Genomic DNA, 25,143 nt, shown 5'->3' with positions numbered 1-25,143 from the left:
AGAAATCAAAAAAGACCTAAATAATGGAAGAATATTCCATGCTCATGGATTGGAAGACTAAATATCATTACGATGTCAAATCTATTCAAATTGGTACACAGATTCAATGCAATCCCTATAAAAATTCCACCAGTATTTTTTTTTAATTGAAAACATGAAAAACTTATTTGGGAAGATAAGGGGTCCTGAATAGCCATAAACATTTAAAAAGGAAAAGCAAATTCTCATCTCCAGACTTTAAATCATATTACCTAGCTATAGTGGTAAATACAGCATGGTACTGGCATAAAGACAGACACATAGACCAATGGAACCAAACTGATTATTCAGAAACAGACCCTCACATGTATGGTCAAGTGAGTTTTGACTAGCCTGTCAAACCCACACAACTTGGGCAGAACAGTCCATTCAACAAAAGTGCTGAAACAAATGGATATCCACAGCCAAAAGAAGGAAAGAGAACCCCTATCTCACACCTTATCTAAAAATTAACTCAAAACGATAAAAAACCTAAAACTAATAGCAAGAACCATAAAACTTCTAGAAGAAATTGTAGGAAAATATCTTCAAAACCTTGTGGTAGGTGGTAGAGTCTTAAAGGACATAAGAGGAGGACTGAGACAGACTACTGAAGTTAATGTATATAGTGGAAGGTAACACATAGTGAGTAATGGCTAGTTTATAAATGGGTATGTGACTAAAAATGGTGGTATGTAAATGCCAGTTGACAGAAGGCTAGAGAATAATCTAGGAACCGAATAGCACAGTAAATCAAGAGGTTGATGAGACTTGTGGTTGATGATACAGATACAAGAGTGTCCTTTGTTAGCTAGAGCAAATGTAAATCACTATTGCAGGGTGGTGGGAATGTGGAGAAGCATGGGGAAAACACAACTGGGGTGGTCTATGAACTGTAGTTAGCAGTAATAATACCATATTATTGCATCTATGCTAAAGATGTACTGTCTCAATAATGGGGCAGTTTGGAAAATGTGTGCCAAATGTACACTATGGACATGGTAACAATCAGATGATATTATCTTATCTGTAACAAGTGTTCCACCACAGTGTAGTGTGTTGATAGAGAGGTGTTGTTTGGGTATTCTGCACATATGCATGATTGTTTTATAAGTTTACAACTTCTGCCATAACATATATTTTAAAAATAATAATAGGGTGGGTTGGGGGAAAAATACACCAAATATAAGATAAGGACTATAATTAGTAGGAAGATTTTGACAATATTCTTTCATAATTTATAACAAATGTCTCATGACAATGCAAGGTGTTGGTGGAGGGTTGATGTATGGGTCCCCTGTATGCACATTTGCTTTGTAAGTTCCCAACTTTTACTATATACTTATTTATATATAAATAATATAAAGATAATACTAATAATAGGGTGAGTTGAGAGGAAAACACTTTGGTTAGTTGTAATATTTTGACAATGCTCTTTAATCATTATTTTAAAATGTTTAACAACAATGCAAGGTGTTGGTGGTATGGTGACGTATGAGAGTCCTGTATGATGTTATATATGTTTGTTTTGTAAGTTCAAAACTAGTACTATACACTTATTGTTTACCTATGTTTGTGTATGAGTGATACACTTCAATAAATCTTTTTTAAAAATGTAAAAAAAATTTTTTTTTAATTAAATAGGAGAGGCCATGCCCTGATCCACATAGCAAAATGAAAAGCTTCAGACTCCTTCCACCCACAGAAGCTTTGAAAAAATCAGCAAGAACTGTCTGGTGGTGGTCTGAGAGACTTGCTGACCCAGAACTTACCCTATGCACAGAAGGCAGGTCATGGAGTTCTTCCATAGAACACTGTGGGAGAACAGTCAGGTGGCTGCTGGAGGCAAGTGATTGCAGGCTATAGAGCAACAAACAGTGCAGTGCCCAACACTGTGAAAAAATTATTTCCTAAGAAAGAGGGGACATTTGTACTTAAGTAAATTGGGGAATTCCTAAGGCCACACTATGCATGCCTAAAACAAGATGCAGGAATAGAAACAATCAGGTAGGGCCCTAAATTTGGCCTGAAGTTATTCTCTGAACTCATTGTATGAATAAGCCCTGAAGGAAAGCACTCTCACAGGTCAATCTTCAAATCTGGGAAGCCTTCCTCTTTTTTTTTTTTTCTTTTTTTTTTGTTAGTTTCTGGCATTCAAGGAAAGCTTTGTCACAGTACTAGCTGGATACAAACATAAGGAATAAAAACCTCAGCATTTAAATTGCAATGTTAACATTAAAATATCAAAATGTCCAAGGTTTAACAAAAGGTCACAAAACATACAAAGGAACAGGAAATGATGGTTCAGACAAAGGAGAAGATTAAAGCATTAGAAATCATCAATGAAGAGGACCAGAACTGGGATATATCAGAAAAAGACTTTTAAAAAATGTCCTAGGGAGAGGATGTGGCTCAAGCAGTTGAGCACCCACCTCCCACATGGGAGTTCTCAGGTTTGGTTCCATATGCCTCCCAAAACAACAACAACAACAATAACAAGCAAAACAAATGAGGAAACCAACTCTGGGAATCCAATGTGTCTCAATGGTTGAGCACCAGCTTCCATGTATGAGGTACCAGTTCAGTTCCTGGCCCACAGTACCTAAAAAAAAAGTCCTAAATATGCTCAAAGAACTAAAGGAAATTAGGGAAATGATAGACGAACACAAAGAGAATATCAGTAGATAGATGGAAATTATGAAAAGGTACCAAACAGAGCTGAAGACCACAGTAACAGAAAAATTCCCTGGAGAGGTTCAAGAGCAGACTGGAGCTGGCAGAAAAATCAGTAAATATGAAGATAAAACAATTGAAATCATCCAACCTGAGGAGCGGAAAGAAGAAAAGTAAACAATGCCTGAGGAGCCTGTGGGACACCATCAAGCATACTAATATACACGTGTGGGAGTTCCAGAAGGGGAAGAAAGAGAGAAAAGCACAGATGGGATATTCAAATAGTGACTGAAAACTTCCCCAATATAATGAAAGACATGAATTTACACATCCATAATGTTCAACAAACTCCAAACAGGGCAAACCCAAATAGATCCACAACATGCCATGTTATAATCAAACTGCCCAATGCCAAAGATAAAGAGAGAATACTGAAAAACACAAGACAGAGCAATGTGTCACATACAAGGGAAGTTCAATAAGATTGTCAATTTCTCATTGGAAACCATGGAGGCAAGCAACCAGTGAGATGACATATTTATAGTGCTAAAAAGAATTCTATATCCAGGAAATTGTATTTTAAAAATGAGGGTGGGGTAAGATATTCCCAGATAACAAAAGCTGAGGTACTTAGTCAACTTCTAGACTTGTCACTACAAGATATGCTAAAGGAAGTACTGCATGTTGAAAGAAAAGGACACAAGACAACTAATTGAAGCTGCATGAAGATATTAAGATCTCTGGGAAAGATAATTATATGAGTAAATATAAACACCAATACTATTGCAATTTTACTTTGTTAACTCCACTTTTTTACTCCTACAGGATCTAAAAAGCAAATGTATAACATGTAATGATAAATCAATGGTTTTGGATTCATTATGTATAAATACATAATCTGTGAGAACTACATAAAGGTGGGAGGAATGGAGGGGTATAGGAACACAGTTTATGTAAGCTATTGAAGTTGTTACCAAAGGAAACAAAATTTTTATAGGTACAGGATGTTAAATTTAAACCCCATGGTAACCACAAAGAAAATATCAAGGAATATGAAAACTCCTAGAGACAGAACATAGAATACAGGTTACCGGTGGTGGTGGGAAGAGGTAACATGCAGCTGACAAAATGAAGTGTAGGGTTTTTGTTTGGGGTGAAGAGAAAGTTCTCATAATGGGTGGTGGTATGGGTACTGCAATATTGTGAATGTGATTAATCCCACTGAACAGTATGTTTCAGAGGTGTTTGAATGAGAAGATTTATGTTGTATCTATGCTTCCACAATTTAAAAAAGAAAAGTAAATTAAAGAGATAATGACAATTAAATGTAATTAATATGTTATACTGGATTGGATCTAAGAAAGGAGGAGAAGAGGCTTAAAGGGATATTTTGGGAAATAAGAAAAGGTGGGATATAGAATATAAGCTTGATGTTAAGTTTCTTGAACTTGATAACTGCATTTAAGGTGACTGCATAAGTAAATATCCTTGTTTGTAGGAAATGTACCTGAAAGTCTTATGTGTTCCAGGAGTATGATGTATACAACCTGCTCAGAAATGTTCACATGATGGTAGATAGACAGATAGATAGATAGATAGATAGATAGATAGATAGATAGATAGATAGACAGACAGATAGATAGATACTAGAAATGACAGAGATTGCAAAAGTTTAAAATTGGTTGATCTGTGTATCTGGGGAGTGGGAGTATACTGGAGTTCTCTGTAGAGGGTCTGTATTATTTTTACAACTTTCCTGTATGTTTGAAATTATTTCAAAATTAAAAATGGAAAAAATAAATAGATGATAATGTTTAATTTAAAAAGTTGAATATGGCATATTACCTAAAATATGTACTACATAAAATATAATATATTCAGATGTCAAAACATAATTACAAAATCTTAAAGTCAAACACCAGCTAGAGAGCAACTGCAATATATAATAAGCAAAAGGTTAAAATGATTAAAGATCCTTTATATTGTTATAAATGTACCATACTCATTTAGGATGTTATTGGTAGGGGAGAGTGAGGGGGAAGTGGGGTGTATGGGAACCCCCTTTATTTTCTATGTGACTTTTCTGTAACCTAAAACTTCTCAGAAAATAAAGTGGAAAAAAAAAAAAGACATTGGGGGAACATACAGAAGAAATTGTCAATATACATGAACAATAGATTTTATGGTGATGAAAGGCACAAAGCCAAAATTTTTTTTTTTAATTTTGTTTCTGTTGTTTATTTTTTATTTTGTTATGGTTATTTTTGGCTGACTTTGTTTTGGGGGAGGTTTTGTGTTGCAGCTGTGGTAGGGAAGGATCACTGCTCCAGGGTGTAGGTGATGGGGGGATGTGTGTGGCGGGGTGCACCTGGGTCATGCCTCTCTGGAGTGTGTGTTCATGTGGTCATGGAGTGTTGGGTCATGAAGACCCACAGAATAACTCACAGAATATTTAATTCCCATCTTGGTGAGTTCTGCCACATTCTCTCATAGAGTGGCACAAATCTCTGGAGTACATGGGTAGTGCCTAGCAAAGGAGAGCGAAAAATGTACCAAGCCCTTGATATTGATGGTTATACTTATGAACTTTGTTCTTGTGAAATCTAAACCTGGTGGGGTAATATATATTGCCTTAGAGTTACCTCCTGAGGGCCTCCATGTTGCTTAAATGTGGTCTGTCTCTAAGGCAAAGTCACCATATAAATTCACTGCCTTCCCTCCACTCTCTCCAGTGTGGGACATGAGTCCCAGGGATGAGCCTCTCTGGCACCAAGGGATTAAGAACAAGCACCAATTAATGCTGCATTTGGAAAAAGACCTAAACCAAAAGGGGGAAATATTAATTGCAAATGAGTTCATATGATTAAGAGATTTCAAAGTGAGTCAGAAGGTTAGGCACATCTCAGAAGGATCTCACTGTCTGCCACAGTAAAGATTGCAAAAAATAGGGGTGCTTCTGGGGGCTCTGAAGACATCTAGACACTATAGGCAGTGTAGACAATCCCAGGAAATCAGCCTTACTTTAGAAGATATTAAACCACATTTCCCTCAATGTATCAGAATTAGATTCATTTATAATTTTCTTAAACATGATTCTTCTATCCCATTTATTTGAATCTATAGTTAGCATTATACCCATTCAATGTGTCCCACAGACTTAAATCTTCCAGCTGTTCATATGCTGGGTGAGCTCTGAATCTCAGCAGAGTTGCAGCCAATATGTACTCTCCAGTTCATCAGACTCACCCAGGACAACTAATAAAAGGATGATGATGGACAATGCCCAACCCAAGAAGCAGAGAGTATCTTCAACTGCAAGCAAGACAGTTCCATCCATCTGCCCCATGGGATCTAAGCCCCCTCTCAGTCAGAAGTACAGTGGGCATCACCATCCCCAAATCCTCAAGATAGAGAAATGAACAAACATAAGGGCAGAATGCAATTATGGATAAAGTAGACTTATTATTCTAGTAATGGAAGAACTTGTAATATTGATATTGACAATGGTTACCAGAGATTCTGAGGGGAGGGAGAGGGAACAATAGGTGTAATATTTTTGAAACATTGAAAGAGTTCTTCATGATATTGCAGTGATGGATACCAGCCATTATACATTTTGTCAAGACCTATAAAATTGTGAAGTGTAAAGTGTAAAACATAAAGTAAACTATACACCATGGTTAGCAGCAATGCATCAATGTGTTCATCAATTTTAAGAAATATATCACACTAATGAAAGATGTTAATGGGGGAAAATGTGGAAAGGGGAAGTGGTGTACTATATGGGAATCCCCTATATTTTTGATGTAACATGTATGTAATCTAAAACTCCTTTAAAAATAAAGAAAAATTATTTAAAAAAGAAAATTTGAAAGATCCTTTACATAGTAAGACCTATCAAGAGGCAAGTGGGCATTAGTCATCGATAAACTACTCACAATGGTAGAAATATATTATAAGTGAAGAACAAAAACACAGGGAAAAAATCAACCTCAGTAATGAAAAAATGCAATTAAAAAGCAAATGTTTTTCTATCCTTATCAGCAGAATTTTAAAAATGATATTATTCAGTGAAGCTGAGGATGGCAGGAGGGAGGTAATCTAGATTTCTGGAACAATGTAAACTAGGAAATTCTTTCCAGACAAATGCTTTCCCAAACTCAATAAAATATTTTCAAAGATCATACCATTGACTTAGTAACTCAAAATTTAAGACTTTTAAGGAAACGATTAGAGATGTAGATAATGACATTTACTGAATATTAGTTGAGACATTATTCATATTAGGAAAAAAATAGAAACATAAATCTCCAAAAAGGAGATAGTTTCATATGTTACTACATATATTTGAATGGAACATTATATCACCAATAAAATAACATTTTCAAGTGTATTTAATAACAGGGAATTACTCATTACAGACTAGAAATGCAGCAAGACAAAATCTTTATGGATATAACTGTATACATATGTACATGTATGTGTGTTCATATATGTGTGTATACATATAAAAGGCTGGAAAGAAATATAGTAAAATATGAATGTAGTTTCTCCTATTTAATGTTCTCATTTCTGCTCTAAATTTTATATAATATACCTGCTTGCTTTTGTAATCAGAAAAAAATATAATATTCAGAAACATGCATGATATAATATGTGATATTCCTACTCTACACTATATATTATTATGGATTTTAAAAACAAAGGATTGATACAGCACTGTGTCTTTGGAAGGGATTTGTTTATTTTGAGGAACTCAAATTCTAATGATCTGGATGGAGTATTTATCTAGGAAAAGTCCTATTTTTGCATATGGGGCATAAAAGACGTGCTACAGGATGATGATGATAGTAACAATAATAACTGACAAGTACATAGAGTGTTACAATTTGCATAGCACCTTCACACACATGATCTCTTTTAAATACTCCAATCCATTGGGAAAAAAATGTTACATCCCAGCAGACATGCCATCTGTTCATCCAACTTTGGCCCAACATATGTTGTGGGTGTGACAAGGAAGTAGAAGATAAGAACATGCCTTCAAGGAGTTTCCAGTCTGGTTAGAGAGATAAAACCTGCACCCAATAAATGTTATGTGATGGGACTAAAAACATGAATATATGTAGGTTTTCCTGCCTTCTTCTTCTCTTGATTGCTAAAGAGAACCTGCCTTGTCTACTCAGGTATTTCCCTCCTCCAAACTCCAGAGTTTTAGCAGTTGCCAGGCTATTTCTGTGTTGTAGCTGGACCTTTCCTCTGGAGTTTGTAATCTAGAACTTGGAAAAAGAGGAGGGCTGCATGATAGGAGATCAGGGAAATTACTTGAGGGTGATAAGAGGAGAGTGCATTCAGAGCCACTATATTGTAATGTATGAGTTAAGTGGATGAGAGAAAAAATGAGAGGTTTGGAAGGGATGCTGTTATGTAGAAGATATGTGTCCTCCATGATGTTTGTGAAATAGTAGTAAATAACTTAAGTCAACAAGAAATCATATTTTGGCTCCCATACTGGGTATTTTTAACCACCACATTAACCTGACTCTACATCACAGTTTAGGATTATAGTACTATCTTGGAGACAATCCACTGTAGAAGGAAAGACAGTTACCAAGAAAATTCCTGTCTTCTTTCCCTGTGCCATGACAGTTTTAGTATTTGGAAACAAACAATTGAAGATCATTGTGGTAGGCAGACTTCTAAAATGACCCTCAACGATCTCCATTTCCTATATTTACACCTTTACGTAGTCCTCTCATCTTGAGTTGTAGACTAGATCTATGATTTGCTTTTAATCAATAGAACTCATCACAGGTGATGAGATAATTCTGTTACTAGTTTATAAAAGGCCGTTACTTCCATCTTGCTAGCAGACTCTTGCCGTCCAAGCTTATACCCATTGATGAAGCAAGGTGCCAATCAATGAAGCAAAATGCTCCCATGGCTAAGAACTAAAGGTGGCCTCAGGCCACTAACCAGTGAGGAACTGAATCCTGCCAACCACTGTGTAAGCATGAAAGCAGACCCTTACCAGTTTGAGAACTGAGATGCCTACAGACCAGCTGACCCTCTGATTGCAGCCTGTGAGAGGACCTAACCAAGTCGTCCCCAGACTAACTCACAGAAACAGGGAGATAATAGACATGTTAATTTTCAGCCACTAGGTTTTGTTGTCAGTTATTACTCAGCAATAGATAACTAAGAGTCACACATTCGCTTTTTCTTTCAGTTTGCTCCTTCTGTCAGAAGTTTCTCTTACTCCAAATAAACCTGGCCCTCCTCCAATACTAGTTTTCCATTTGGATTGCTTAGATACTGAAGCTGCTTGTGAAGAATACAGCATGGGGCTGAAATGGATCTCTGAGGTGAAGAAGAAGTTGCCCCTGCCGTGCCATCCACCAAGTCCAATGCAACCCTCCCATAGCAAGCACTTTGCCTTCAGTACTCATTACCCACACCTGCTTCCCCAAAAATTGGGGGAACAAAATGATTGCAGCTATAATGTGGCCCTGTGGATCCTGAAACAGACTAGCAGAAGCAGATGGGAGTGAACAACGAGAATATCACTTCCTTGGAGATAATTAAGAAGTACCAGATCCCACCTTTCTCATTGAAGTATTCATAGAAATGTTTGAGATTCATATAAGAGCATTTTAAAGCTGTGTTCATCTGATTACCATGCAAAACAAAGAGGATATTGACTCCTGCATCTTGGCTGGACTTCTAACTACTAACATGCTGAATAGCCCTTTTGGGATGGCTACCAAAACAGAGTTTATCCGAAAAGGCAAGAACAGTTGTGTGTCTCTAGCCTGGACTACATTGAAAGAGGAGAGTAAATATCCCTGAAGTGGGAAGTGGGAAGTATTTTTCTCCTGTTCCTCCAAGGTCCTGACCAGGAGGCAAACCCACAGTAATGGAAAGAGAACAAGAGAGACTTGAGAAGAAAAAGGCTAGAGGAACTAGGTTTTCCATTTGGTACAACCAATTGCAAATATTTAAACCACCTTCTATAAACCTGGATCTGTAGGGAACACATGCCAAGCAGAAAATATATCCACTGTCTCCAAGAGCTTACGGTCTTTTCATAGAGTCAAGGTTATCGTACAAAAAGTAAATAGCCTGGTATGTTCCTTCTCCTTCACTTTCCCCATCCAAGGCCTGTTGTTTCTTCCTGCAACATCTGGTGTTTTTTGCTCCTTCCATTACTTCTACTCTAGTCCAAGCCAACATCACCTTTCCTCTGGATGGCTCTAATAACCCCTCACTGTACTTCTTTGTACTTCCAATCCATACTCACATTCATTTTTTAATGAATGTAATTTTTAAGAGTATTGCCTTTACAAGTACTTTTTAAAGAATTTTTTTTTGGAGCCCAAAGGATTCCCATAGCACAGAACTGTTAACATACCTATAAGGCCATTCAGTAGTTAGATTCTGCACCAGCCCTCTCTGAGCCACCTCATGCCTCCTCACTGACGCCCTGTTCTCCAGCCCCACTCTTCTTTCTGTTCCTTAATCACACAAAGCTCTCTCCTGCCTCAGAACCTGTCATATTTCTATTTCCCTCTGCCTAAAATGTTCTATCCCATCCCCCATTAACCAGGATCATCCTATTCAGTGCTCAGTTCTCCCAATGCGGCCCCTCTCAGACTTTTCAGGACCCTCCCCTCTTGATTAGGGCCCTCCTTATTGCCTCTCAAGTCTCTATTTTAAATAACAGACCACGACTTATAATTATATATTCGTTTGTGTTGATTTGTTTAATGCCTCTCTTACTCACTAGATCATGAATTCTATAAAGGCAGGGGCCAGGTGCATTTTTTTCATGGCTTTATGTTCAAATAAATGATTGGTTGGTGCTCCCTTTTCCTGAATTTTCACCGTTCTTTATATCTACCTGTTATGCAGCACTTTTACTATAGCTTCTTGTGCACATGCCTGGTTCTGCATAAAAAGTTAAGAGCAACTTGAGGTCAGGAACTGTGTCTTATAAATCTCAAAATATACCTTAGGGTTCAATATGTGATTAGCCTTACATGTAATTAGCACAAATATATATGTATCAGATGAATGAAACCATTGAATTGTGCCTTATGAGTCATTAGATATGATTTCACATGTTTCAGTTAAATATATTGAAGAACATGATCTTTTCCTGCTTTTCTAGATATATATATATAACAGCAGTGATTCCAAGGGATGCTGTAAGCAAATATGTTAAGATGTAAACCTTCTGACTTGCAACGATTCAATAATTTAATAATACTCCCACAGTGAGGACATTACGATAGATTTTTCTTTTAAAAAAATGTATCTTAGGAGAAAAAGTAAAGTTTCATTTTTGCCCTGGTGTTAGGAATTTCTTAAAAGGTAGAAGGAGAAGATATTGTAGGAAAAAAAAATATCTTGGTACATTAAAGAATACTTTTCTCATCTTATCTCTTCTTTTGTATTTCCTTCCTATTTTCTACTGGAATGTTTTGACACGTCATGTGAATTTATTATTCCTGTAAAATTGATTGGTTGAAATGGGGGAAAAAAACAATTTATCTGAATGGGCATGTGTTAAAGTATCTCTGAAAGAGAGGAGCCAGGGCAGATAGGTTCACCATGAAGCTACCAAAGCTTAAGCTAAAGGGCCCCTTCCTAACAACCCCTTCCATGGCCTTATAGTTGTGAAATTTGCAGAAGTAGGGTATTTTAATGGCAATGGGTTAACACCATCCTCTTTCCTGTCTGAATTGCTGTTTCCACATTCTTTACCATCTCCTTTCCCCTTGTTTGGAGTAGCACTTTAGTCTCCATGGGCATTTTGGTCATCAGACTAAAGAGTCAAACTAGAGATCCATTAGTTTATGTTTAGTGATATCCATTTGTGGGTTCATAGTCACTTCCATGTGTAGTTAAATCAGCCCTACGACCCCACTGTTAGGAAGAGCTTCCAATAATTCTCTTACTTCCATCTATACTGATTCACTCAATGATGTGACCCAAAAGCCAGGGCCAGAGATTCTGTTGCATTACAAACACGTCCTGTGCACCTGTTACCAAAAGAAGGGAGGGAAGGACATTTTGAAATGAGTTGTATTTTGGAATTCCATGATGTTTATGGGATTTGCAACCTTTTTACCTGGGTGGTTTATTTATTGTCTCATTCTAAATAATAACTTTTGTAACTAATTTTATATTTATGATTTATCATCTTTTTCTTATATAATATTCCTCAAATTGTATCAGGTTCAGACCTCACAAAACCTGGACCCGCTCTTAGCACCAGCACACCTACAGAATTCAGCACTTTTTCCAGAGGAAGAACTCAGGTTAGCTTTCCAATGTATCAGTTTTCCTTAAAAGACCACACTGTTAGAAATGCCAAATATGCGGTTGGATCTGTAGGTTAGCCTTTAGCCAGTTGGCCAAAATGGTGCCATTTGCCTGCTGAAACTCTAAGTTACCTGCAAAGCAACCTGAATAATAATTCACGTCAATAGCACTCTGCCCTTGATAATCAATCACTCAGAGATGAAGAAAGAGAAAAAAAAAAGCTATACCCCTGTCATTCAAAAATAGGACAAGAAATATGATCATGGGTAGGCTCTGAGTCCTTTAGGTTTGAATAAAAAATATATATGAAGAGCTCATTCTTCCCTCTTCTCCACAGTCAATTAAAATGAGAACATACCACTGCACATCTGATAAAATTATTTCCTCTAATTCACAGAAAAATTTTATGAGTTTGGTTTATGCAGATGTCCTGATTTCCCAATATACATCCAGCAGGGGCCCTTTTAGACCACCGTGAGGATAGACACAATGGAACATGCTGTCTCTTGTTAAATCAATGCTTATAGGAATAATTTCAGTGAAAATGTCTTTTAGAGATTATGCTATTTAAAAGAGAAAAAAACAAATGTGGCAACTTATTGCAAATGGAGCTGAACATTTTAAAATGTAATCTTCAGTTGTACTGGCTTTAACTAGTTTGTGTGAATGTATCTAAAGTAATGGTTTCTAAATCTTTTCCCCCTTTTTTCTCTTTTTTAATAACAGTTTTTTAAACATATAATTCACACACTATAAAAGACAACCTTTTAAAGTACAAAATCCCACAGTTTTAAGTATATTTACAAAGTTGGGTAACCATCATCATTCTATTATTCCAGTACCTTTTAATCACTACCCGAAGAAATTCCATACTCACTAGCAGCCAATCCCCATTTCCCTTTCCCCTTAGCTCCTGGTAACTATAGATTCACCCTTTGTCTCCATGGATTTGTCTATTCTGGATATTTCATATAATATATAATATACAGTCTTTTTTGATTAGCTTCTTTCTCTTAGCATAATGTTTTCAAGCTTCAGTCAAGCTGTAGCATGTGTCAGTAATTCATTCCTTTTCATAATAGTCCATGATATGGATATACCACATCTTGATTATCCATTTGCCAATTGATGGACATTTGAGTTTTTGCTACCTTTTGGTTATTATGAATGATGCTACTATGAACACATACATACAAATTTTTATATGGACATGTTTTCATTTCTCCTGAATATATACCTAGGTGTGGAATTGCTGGATCATATGGTAACAGTATTTTTAACATTTTGAGGAACTTCCAGATTGTTTTTGAAAGGGGCTCCGCCATTTTACATTTCTACCAGCAGAATATGAGGGCTCTGATTTCTCCACGACCTTTCCAACACTTGTTATTCACTGTCTTTTTTATTTTATTTTTTAATGTTACATTAAAAAAAATATGATGTCCTATATACCCCCCACCCCCCTCACCCTACTCCTCCCATAACAACAACCTCCTCCATCATCATGGGGCATTCACTGCAACTGGTGAATACATCTCTGAGCACTGCTGCACCACATGGTGAATGGTCCACATTATAGTTTACACTGTCCCCCAGTCCACCCTTCAGCCATCCTACTGAAGTAGTATCTCATTGTGGTTTTTGTTTTGTTTTTTTAAGGATTTATTTATTCATTCATTTTCCCCCCTTCCCGTCCTCCTGCCCTGCAGTTTTTTTTTTGCTGTCTGTGTTGTTTTCTCTTCTCATCTTCTCTCCTCTAGGATTCACCGGAATTTGATCCTGGAGACCGCTGATGGGGAGAAAAGTTCTTTGTCAATTGTACCACCTCAGTTCCTGGTCTCTGCTGCACTTCACCTTGAATCTCCCCTTGTCTCTCTTTTGATGCGTCGTCATCTTGCTGCGTGACTCACTTATGCAGGACACTGTCTCACCATGTGGGCACTCACACAGGCACTTGTGGGCACTAGCTCACCGCACAGGCACTTGCGCAGGTACTGGCTTACCGCGCAGGCATGCTTTCTCTTCTTTTTCACCAGGAGGCCCCAGGGATCGAACCCAGGTCCTCCCATATGGTAGGCAGAAGCTCTGTCAGTTGAGCCACATCTTCTTCCCTCATTGTGGTTTTGATTTGCATTCCATACTGTTGATTTTGTATACCTATAAGCATCTGAGTGTCCACCTCCAATATGTATATTATTTATTTATAACCATATACAACAATACAAATATAGTATATCTTGTAAAAAGCACACTAATATTAGATGTTTTAAATGAAAGAAAGTGTTCTAAAATGTTCTTCTAAAGTGTCGGAGAACAGCCTTTCTTACTCCCTAGAGTCAGCCCATGCTCCCAGTGTGGCTCCTTAGTTTCTGTTCCAGAGGGAGCACAGTAACCCTCGTGCACATACTGGGAATATGTGTGTCTGGCCTAATCTGTTTGGTCATTGCCTAAGAAACTCACCATCCCAGAACTTGCTCTGGGTGTATACAGGTGGCTCACAGAGCTGAGCTCCACAAAGACTATCACGAGACAGCCTGATTCTATTTGTCATGGCTTAGGGCCACAGTCTTGCCAATTGCAAGAGGGGAACAAAGTTAGGATAGACCTGGATTTATAATGCCTACAGCAGACCAGCAAGGCACAGATTTCTTGTACACAAAGGCAACTATACCAACATATAGTCACTTCCTTCCACCCTCTGACTTGAATTCTGACTACATATGAGGAGCATCCAGAAGAGAACCTTTCTGTGTCTTCAAAGCACCAAATTACAGAATTAAAGATGCTGGATTTAGCAAGCAAATGGCAGCATTGTATTCACAATTGCAACAAGCATCTGCTTTGGTTGCTGCATCCTCTATTTCTGTATTTATTAATGTAATGCTAATTAGTTCTACTAATGAGACTTACAACAGAAGGGTAATGACCAGAAGCCCCACACAAATTGTTTTTCTTCCTCTGTTTTCTTTTTCTCTTTTTTTTTCCTTTTAGCAGTGAATTGATTAAGGCCTGAAATGAAGGGAATGCAGTATCTGTCAACTCACTATAAATATGGATGGGAAATTCTAAGAATTTTTTTCCTATTTCATGGGCATTTGTTTCAATGCTGCATGGATTTATTCAGAAATGAGCTGGGAAGCCAGTACCCATATAAATGACTAAATGTAAACATAAAATTTAAACCTTTGTACCTTGGACCAAGTTGATGGTTATCTAGTTCCAGCCTCATCTCCATTTTTATTGGAAGCAATCTACACGTCAATGTATGATTTGAAGGGTATTTCATGATAGCCTTCCCCTCTGAATGTGTGTGGTTTGGGTGTGCTGGCTAGCTTTGTACTAATGAGATGATAAAGCTCAATTTAGGGTTATATGTCCTGGTCACACAGACAGGCAAATGAATATGCATATAATCACGAGATTGATGCCAAACCTGGAAATCAACTCCTATTCCATGGAGATCGGTTGACTCAGACCAAGTATTGTCCACAAATATAAGACTCCCCATTTCTTAAATAAGCAAATCCAAAAATATTTTCCCCTTCTTGCTACCTTATCAAACTCCAAATAATCTGTCTTATTACAATTTTTTTATTTGAGTTCCACTTGCATGTTTTATGCATGTACTGTGAGTTACACGTCTCACTGAATGCAACTATCAGACTTGTGTTATAGGTAAGATCCTCATTCTGCAAATGAAGTAATAGGCACAAAGTGGTGCATCTAGTCAAACAGCAATAAGAGAAAGAGATGGGAGTTAATCTAGGTCTTCTATCTGAACATCTAGGGAACTTTCCTCAAGCTCAGTGGCTCACAAAGTGTGATCCTAGGAGCAGCAGCATCCACATCACCTGACAACTTGTTAGAAGTAAAATATTGGGGCTTCACCAGGGCTTCTTAAATCATCAACTCTGGGAGTGGGACCCAGCAATCTGTCCTTAACAAGCCTGCAGGTGATTCTGCTGCATGCTGTTATGAGATCCTGTGTTAGCCAAGAGCTGCCTTCTTTTTCTCCCTTCAGAACTATGTGAAAGACAGAAGATGTCCATCATCTGCCACTAGTCAGAAGCCATGCCCTAACAACCTGCTTTCCATGCCTACAGCCAGCCTGAAGAGGACTGTTTCATTTTCCTTTCTCCATGCAACAAATATTCACTCAACAGACTCATGGGCAGGATGCTGTGTTGGATACTAAGTAAAGGCACAGACAAACAGAGAGAGTTTCTCTATATTCAGAGAGGATGACAGTGAAACCAAAGCAACACTTGTACAGGCCCTCCGTGATTTTCTCATGATTTGTCCTCAGTCCTCCTTAATTCCAGAGGCAGAGTACACTGTTCACCCAGCTTACTTTAAAGAATCTGTTCTTTCATAACTATCTCATCTCTTTGTCTTTTTCATTGACTTTACTTTCTCATTTTCACCCCATCGTATAAGTTCTCCTCAGTGTTCCATTTGTATAGAGCTTCTTTTTTCTTTGTATATTCCCTCCTGTTAATTTTTTCAAATCTTGCCACTCCTGCTTTTTCTGCTTTTCTTAAGGGTATTGCTATTTTTCCACTGAGGCTCAAAACCTCAGACAGCTCTTTGTCCAGTACCTCTAAGTATGTATTTAATTAGAGGCCAAGTCCTCAAATTTATACCTCGGTCTCTAACCTGTCATCATTTTTTATTCCCACTACCATCAGATTAGTTTAAATGCTCATTTTATCTCTAACAAGGATTATTTCACTAGCCGCTTACCTGGCCTCCCCATCTCCTGTCTCCGAATCCATCCTAATGTTATAGACAAAGAAATCGTTATAAACTGCAACTTCAATTATATCACTAGCTTGTTTCCAAACTCTTATTGGTTCCTCATTGCCCACAAAACTCAGAAGTGTCTTTTGGGAAGGCTCTCTAAAATATGAATCTAAATGAACTTTTCAAGTCTTACTTTCTTTCCATGCCCCATAAATTTCTATAAAATCGACCACACCATTTTCCAAAGGCAACTCTTTCTTTGCTGGCTTCTGTTCTTGTGATTCTTTCTTCCAGTTACTTCAGTCTTTGTATTATTTTGTATTATTGTCTGGTAACATCCTACTATTCTATGTAGTGCCCAGCTGAAACCTTTCCCATTGTGTACTCCCTAGTCTAACCAGTGCGACATGGCTTCCTACTCCATTGAACCCCCATAGTACTTTGCTTTTCCTTCCTTGGCCCTTTGTCACTGTCCTTAACACTGAGATATTGACATGTCTGGATCAGCACCTGCCCTTGAGGGTTGGATATCTTCTGCTGCCCTAGTCCGGTAACTGTCTCAGGGGAGAAGCTCAGTAAACATTGGCCAAACGTAAATGAAATTTGTTTTTCTTCTCCCATATCTCCTTTACAAACCATTCTTGATCCTGTTTTGTTCCTAACATTTGATTCACAAATATTCCCCTTAGTTTCTCTCCAAGATCCAGACTTTACCTTTCAGAGTCTTATTCAAATATCTTCTCTGTGCCTTTTACCATTGCATCTTAAACTCAGCTCTTGTCACAAGAGGTTTCTATACGCTTTGTAAATTAAGGTCCAAATTACAGTGGAATTGATTCAGGCAGCTCTGGATTAAAATGTCTTTACTTAGTATTACTTTTTGATAGCCTCTCTGAGCCTCAGTTTCTGAGTCTGTAAAAGGGGGGCTAATTTCTCCTACCACAGAGAGTGACTGTGAGGGCCAAATAAGAAGATGAAAGTGAAATCTCTAGCAAATTATAGACATGGCAGATGCTTCCTTAAATTTTTGGCATTTTAAGGAGCCACGTTCATCTTAAAGAAAAAAAAAAAATGCGGCACAGATGTTTTGGACTGACCACACCTGAAGGTCACTAGCCTGAAGGAGGCAGAGGTGACACCAAAATCACTGCTTCTTGTCTCTTGACTCCCTTGCTGGTCATTCTCCAAAGAAAGTATGCAAATCCCTCCAGTGGCAAACTTTGCCCATTGAGCTTGAATGCCTGTGAGGGAGCCAGTCCTGAGCAGGCCTAGAGCTCTTTCCATCCCCTCGCCCCACAGCAGGTGGAGGGGTGGAGGTGGGCAGGTGAGGGCAGCGGGGGAGGGGGCAGGGCCAGCATTTACATCTATCCTGTATCCAGGGAGCCACATTGGGCTGGCGAGCGATCCTTGAGGCATCTGGCCAAGCCCCTCCCGGCAGTGGCCTTCTGGATGGCTTCTGTAGCAGCTGGGCTGACTCAGGGCTGACTTACTTGCCATGTGGGCAGGAGGCGGCCACAGGCTGCTGGGACCTGACCTTCCAGACTTTCTCTCCATCTTGCCTCAGGGAGTCTCAGGCAGTTGTGACACCCTATGGCGAGGATGGTTCATCACAGCAGCGTTCCTTAGTAAACAAAGAATTCATGGGCTTGGGGGGGGGGGGGCGGTGCAGAGAGAGGGGCCAGGGGAGAAGGGCTAGGAGGAGAAGAAAGGGTCCTCTCCACAAGGCAGGAGAACTGGGCATAGACGCTGCAAACATTTCTAGATAGAGACACTGCCTTCCTAGCTTCGTGGATTATTCAGCCTTTTTGCGTCAACGCATAATCATTATTCTTCCAACATCTTTCTCCCCTTCCCCCAGTTAGATTCATGTGTAGCCTTAATTCAGCTAGTTAGTTTGGAGCACCCCCAAGAGAGAGCAGATAAATAGAACTGAAGAGGGGAAGGCCATTGGAAATGACACAGAATCAAGACTCAAGAATCAAGTGCTCTGTGGGGCAGGGACCCTGTCTTCCTCTCCATAGACCCCCACCCAACCCACTAACTGCAGTACACTATAGGAGCTCAATAAATGTTGAGTGAATGTTGAACGTTTCCCATCCCCAAAAACTAGACCAAAGGTTAACAACTACTATATGTTGTTGTACTAAATATGATCTTTCATACATTTTAATCATATTCTTAATACAAAATTTTAGATTTGACTTGCTCTTAATAGAGAGTGAGCCCTCGAAGCAGGAGCTATTAACCTCACCTCCATACACTTGCCTGAGAAGTTTTAGAGGACAGGCTTTTACACGTACACTCTGACCATGTTGTTCATGCACATTTGTGCTTCCTTTGACCTGCCATGCCTCCGTTCGACTTTCCTTCACTCCTTTTCTTCCTTCAGCTCCCTCAATCTCTGTTCTTCCTATTTTAAAAAGACCCCAAGTTATATTTTTTCATGCTTGCTTTTATCCTTTGAGGAAACATTTTTTATTAAATAATCTGGCACTGCAGTACATGAGCCTGGAATGAGACAATCTAATTGTGACCTCTTTTAGGTGAGCTGCGCAGCACTAGAGCTAAGCTTCAGCTGCCCAGATGCAACAGTAACCTGTGCACAGCGATACACCTCAATGTAAGAAAAGCTAAGAGAGCTTGTAATTTCATGAAATTGTTTTAGAACAATACTATCCTTTCACTTGTCTTGAGGGAGCTATCACACTGAAATGTATCTCTGGTCATATGCTAGTTTCTCTAATCGTCTTGGAGTCTCAGTGTCTACTCGTGAAAAAAAAAATTTATAAAAATAAAATTTAAAAAAGAGGAAGAACAAATATCCAGAGCTGGTAATATTCCTGTGGTTGGAAAACAGTTTGGACGGTGATCAAAGAGGGTGACAATGGAGAGAGTCTGAAGTTGGAAAAAGGGGGCCACAGTTCTGTGCATGTATCCTGGACAATTGGCCCTGAGTCGGAGAACCAGCCGCCGTGGTCTTGGTCCACACTACCTGCTGCCTTTCTGAATCACAAACCACAGTAGCTGCTGCCCTTGGACACTGTGCTCTGCCACCCATCCTGGATCTCACCCAGAACCTGTGCCAGGTCCGATCCTAATCCAGCCTATAGGGCTCAACATGACCTGGCTCTCGCCTCCCTCCCTAACCTCTCCCTCACATTCCCCTGCTTTGTGTATCCTGGCAATCCTGATTTTCTTCCTTCTGCCACAGGACCTTTGTACTTGCTGTTTCCTTATCTCATTCACAACTTGCCTTAAATGTTACTTTTTCAAAAAAGACAGCCCTTCTCCCATCATGCTCCATCCTTTTGTCGCACTTTACTTCTTTCTTTACATTGGTCATTAGTAGGTACTCAATAGATATTTACTGACCAAAAGAATTAGGCCTGCCTAACTTTTGTTTGAACCCCTTTTTCTCCACATTTTTCAGCCATGTCTTGTGAATGAATTATTACAGGGTTAACATTTCTAAATTTCATATAATAATATAGCAGTCAGTTTGTGATGCACTGATTTTCCAATGTGTAAAACAAGGTCACATCTGTTTTCTAAAATGCCAGGCCAAAAGGAATAATAGAAATCTTGGAGAAAGGAATTAACAATTTACTGATCACCCACCATATGCTCGCCATGAAGCTAGAGGCATCCCTCAACAGCTATCCTGTTCGGCAACATTATCCCTACTTTACAGATGAGGAAACTGAAGCTCAGAGAGAATAAAGTAACTTGAGCAAGGTTCTGAACTGGTCAAAGGCAGAGCACAGAATTGCACGGGGATCAGTTGATTCCACAGTCTGCATTCATTCCACAATGCCAGCTGACTTCCCCATTTCTACAGCAGTGAGGCTATCACTGATCGACACTTCATAACAATATAAAAAGATATAAAAGCAGAACCCCATAACCAAATGAAATCTGCAGGCAGGGTTGTTCCCTTTAGTCATGTCATCATCTATATTCATGACCCTGCATGCAAAGAGGACCGCACAGTAAGGTAATTCTCAGATGAATCCAAATTGAAAGGGTTGCAAATACCAGGCAAGGAAGAAGAGAGATGCAGAGGAACTCAGTGGCAATAGGAACAAGAATAGAAAATAATAAAGAGAGATTTACCTTGAGGGAAAGAGTGGCCGCACCCTTTGAAAGGAAATATTTAAAGCACAGAGAAAACTTGAAAAGGAGTCATGAATTAGAGACATGCAGGCAGCAAGTGAACTTTAGACTAGTAATGCATTGTAGTAGCAGGAAAAAAAAAGGTAGTAGCATTTCAAAGTCCCTATTAGGAGGTGGAAAAATCACACAGCTGGCAGGTTGCAAAGTCCCTTTTTATGAGGCTCTAATAAGAGGAGGGATTGTTTCCGAGTCACTTCAAACCAGAAAATTGAAATGCATCAGGTAGGAAACTGACGAAAGGGTTAAAAGAAAGTGATGCTGGCCGAGAATGGATTGATTTCTGGGGACAGATTAAAAGCACTAAATATGTATACTTGATGAGGTGATAATTAAGGTCACAGGGGAGGGCAAGGGGGCTGTCTGGGAGAGAGGAGGGAGGCAAACGTGGAGGCAAGTGTAGAACAGCTTAGGAAAGCATAAATGGGCAACCGGTAAGCGGGAGTGATGGGATGAAATCCACAGAGGAGCGCTCACTAAGTCTCAAAGCAAACTTGCTGACAGGGTGAAGTTTATTGCGTCTCTGTGTAACTCAAATTTCAAGTGACCTTTCGCCGTTACACAAGTGAAGTCATTTCCTTTGAGGAAAGTTGCTATATAACTGTAAACATCTAAGTCTGTGCTGCACGGAGTGCTAGAAAACAAACGCCTCCCGGAATCGTCTTGCCCTGAGCCTCCAGAGGCTGGCTGGATGTGACCTCATGGATCTTGCTTTCCATCTTCTACTTATGGGAATCACACCTTGAAACACCAGTTTGGTGTACCCTTTCCATTTGGGAAACTCACAAATAAGTGATATTATTGGAGATCACACGGTTTTAATAAAAACCAAACAAACAAAAACACTGAGGCCAGCTGCGACCCAGCCTGTCTGGAAGAACAATTAATGTGGCTAATACCCGTGAGTCTGGAAAGCTCTTGATCAGGAAAGACTGGGTTCTGACCGAAGAGCGCGGATTTAACTTGGTATAGGAACGCGCAGGAGTAAGACCATGATAGAAATCCAGAGATGACCCGTTTTCTCTGCCTGAGCATCTATGTCTCGGTTATTTGCATGTGCTGTGTCTGCCCCTGAAATGGCATTCTTTCCTCCAGTCATCAAAAGCCTGGTCATGTGCTACTTAAGTCTCACTCCAAATGCTTCCTCCTCTGAGAAGCCTTCCCTGATGAACACGTCAGCAGCAAGCCCCCTCTCCTCTGGGCAGTGCACCTCAATTTTAGAGCTTCTCATGGCCTGAACGGCTGCTTACTGTTCCCATCCCACTATTGATTTTCGTAGCCCAGGGTCTGGAAGCCAGGGGCCAAAAGGACAAGTGCCCTGCTCTGCCTCTGTTCACCCCCTGGCACAGCCCTTCCCATAGGACCAGGCTGACCAGCAGAATTTAATTACTTATAAATAGAAAAGACACTTAAGGGTGATTTTCTCCGGGCTGTGAATTAACTAAAAAGGTCACCCAAAACTGTGATTTTTCTCCCCAAGGAACAGTGATACCAAAAGCTAATGAAATCTGAACTTTATCATTTTCCACTGAACTTTTCATTTTGTTTTAGGAAATTAAAAAAGAAAGGGGAAGCAGGAAGAGAGGGGAAAACTGGGAGTCAGGAGGTAGGAGCTCTTAAGGGGCTCTTCGGTTAGTTGGTGATCTTTGATAGCAGCCCAGATATACCAGGCCGTTTTACCATCTGTAAACTGAAGACATTGTAGTCTTGATGACAGTAGGTATCATGCCAACTAAAAAAAGATATACCGAGTACCTTTTATATCCCTTACACCATACCTGATAACCAATAGAACACAGTGCCTTGCTCGCAGTAGGCATTCGCTTGTGAATGAATACATGAGTGAAAGAAGAGGTCTGAACTGGATCACTGCCTCTCCTGGCCCAGTATCCCTGGGGACACTAATCACAGAGGGGTACACAAAATTTTCTAACATTAAATTCGTAATTTTTACATAGGACCTAACAGATCCCTAATAACACCTACTGCCTATATTTGCTCTCAGTTCTGAGGGGAGGAGCAATTATAAAACAGGGGCAGGACTCAGAGTACTGCCTGGCAGGAAGGGATAGAGTTAGAGGCCCAGGCAAAGCCCCAAGCGGGCATCAGGATCCCAGGAACATCTGATAGGAAAAGAACAAAATAAGTGCCCTTGTAATACACTCCAAACTCCCATGGAGAACGCTTGTCAGGGGCCTGCAGGCTGGGCCTTGGTGACCAGCCTTTCTCGTAGTGACCCAGCCAGGCTGGCCTTTCGTCCTGTTCTCCATGGAGTCGGGTTTTTCTGGCCTCAGGTACTGCTCCTATACCAAGCATTTCCTTTCTCTTCACTCTCTGACTAGAGTAACTGGCTCACAGTTCAGGTTTTGGCTTCATTGGTATGATCGCAGGAACTCCCTATTGGTGTATTTCACAGCACTTTAATACTTTCCCTCATTGCACTTGACTTTAATTGGATCCTTTATAGCTCAGGTCTGGTTTATTTCCATGTGTTCCTGTTAGAACTCTCTTGCTCACCAACTTAAACCTAGAGCTAGGTACAGGGAAAGAGATGAGCGCTAAGGTCCAAATAGATGCCAAAGAATCCAACTGCAACGAGCCTTGCAGCCTCAAGAATATGGCTCCACAATTTCTGATTTCCTCGGCTCGAGGCAACCCACACAACTCACGAAGGAGTGGCTTATCAGCTTTCGTTTGCCCAGGTGCAGAAGCCTTGGGATTAAAGGGTGTTAAAATATAACAGTAACAGCACCAACCCAGAAGTTCTGAATTAGGGGAGAAACTTACTTCCCTACAAATGCACTGTGTTTCTCTCCACTTCTTAAACCCTCTCAAAGGAGCCATATAAATGAGGTCTCCAAAACCTTGAAGAGGCATAGACAATCTTGCCCCCTTCTCAGCAGCCTTGGGATCTGGGGACCAACTTGCTTTAACAGGGTGGTAAAAGACGATGAATCAGTTGGTCGAGTTCCTAATTTTCCACTCTTGTCACCCTGGAAGCCTTGGGCTGGCTTGTTCACCCTGGGGGGCCCTTTCTGCATGTGCTGACAAGGACCTGAGCTCTGAAGGGGTTCAGGATATGAACCACTTCTCCATTTTCTGAAGAAGTGAGGGATGGGAGTATGAGCCTCTCCACTCACCAACACTGAGAACAAACTAGTTTTAGTTGACAGTATGTCCTCTTTTTACCACATTCTTTCTCTGGCTTAGTGGTTCTCAAATGTGAGGTACCTAAGAATTATTAACAGTATCCATATTGCAGTATCAATATTCATTTATACAGTACTTACTAAATGCCAGGCTTTTGGAAAAGCTAGTTAAAACACAGATCCCCTGGCTCCAGCCCTAAAGATTTCATTCAGTAGGACTGGGGCTGGAGCCTCTAAATCTATATTTTAAATAAAAGCCCCAAGTGAGTCTGCTGAGGGTGGTTCTGGGACCATACCTGGAGAAAGATATTTTAGCTCCATTAGCTTTACTAACTTAATAGACCTTCCTGTGTCATCATAAATTTAACGAGCCATATCTACAGTGGGAAGGGGTCTTTTAAATCACCTTAGCCTAATACTAACAGTTTGCAAATGAGAAAACCATGGCACAAAGAAGTCTGTAGTTCTTATCCATAATTGCCATTATTTAAAGGCAAGACTAAGCCACAAAGATTTCTGCCTTCTGTTTATTTAAATTTATCTTCTCTGGCAACAAACTTAATATCCTATACAGTTTGGAATTAAAGAATTATTCTGTTTGTTGTTCATAATTTGCCCCCTCTGTTGAATATGCCAGCAAGACTTCAAAGTTCTGAGATATGGATGAGAAATGGTAAATCTTAGGTGGAAGCATAATGAAGAGGGGAGCAAAGGACTTTAGCTCCAAAAAAAAAAAAAGATGAATCCCTGCTCAGTCAATGTTTAGCTTTATGCTATTCCTTCCCTCTCTTTGAGTTGCAGCTGAATAATGGCAATAATAAGGTAATAAGGTATGCCTCAGAGAAATAGTGCAATTAAATAGAATATTTTAAACATCTGATCCATAGGTCCTCAAAAATATCAGTTCCACTAATGTGTGAACATTGATCAAATAGCAATAATATATTTTGTTTTTCAAATGACAAACCAATACCTTCCTATCAAAGTTCTCCTCTCACCAAGTACTTTCATTTTGAGGCAATAAGCTAGCTCACTCTCTCTATCTCTGTACATACAAATAAAG

At 39.5% G+C, this 25,143-nt stretch overlaps 1 protein-coding gene across 1 annotated transcript in view; it reads right to left on the bottom strand.

The window, feature by feature from the left end:
* Positions 1 to 25,143, bottom strand: part of AGBL1 (AGBL carboxypeptidase 1) — a 957,838-nt gene that overhangs the window by 319,398 nt on the left and 613,297 nt on the right. The window lies entirely within an intron of this gene.

Source organism: Dasypus novemcinctus, chromosome 3, assembly GCF_030445035.2.
Source record: "Dasypus novemcinctus isolate mDasNov1 chromosome 3, mDasNov1.1.hap2, whole genome shotgun sequence".
NCBI classification, from domain to species: domain Eukaryota; kingdom Metazoa; phylum Chordata; class Mammalia; order Cingulata; family Dasypodidae; genus Dasypus; species Dasypus novemcinctus.
This window is presented reverse-complemented; position numbering and strand designations above follow the sequence as displayed.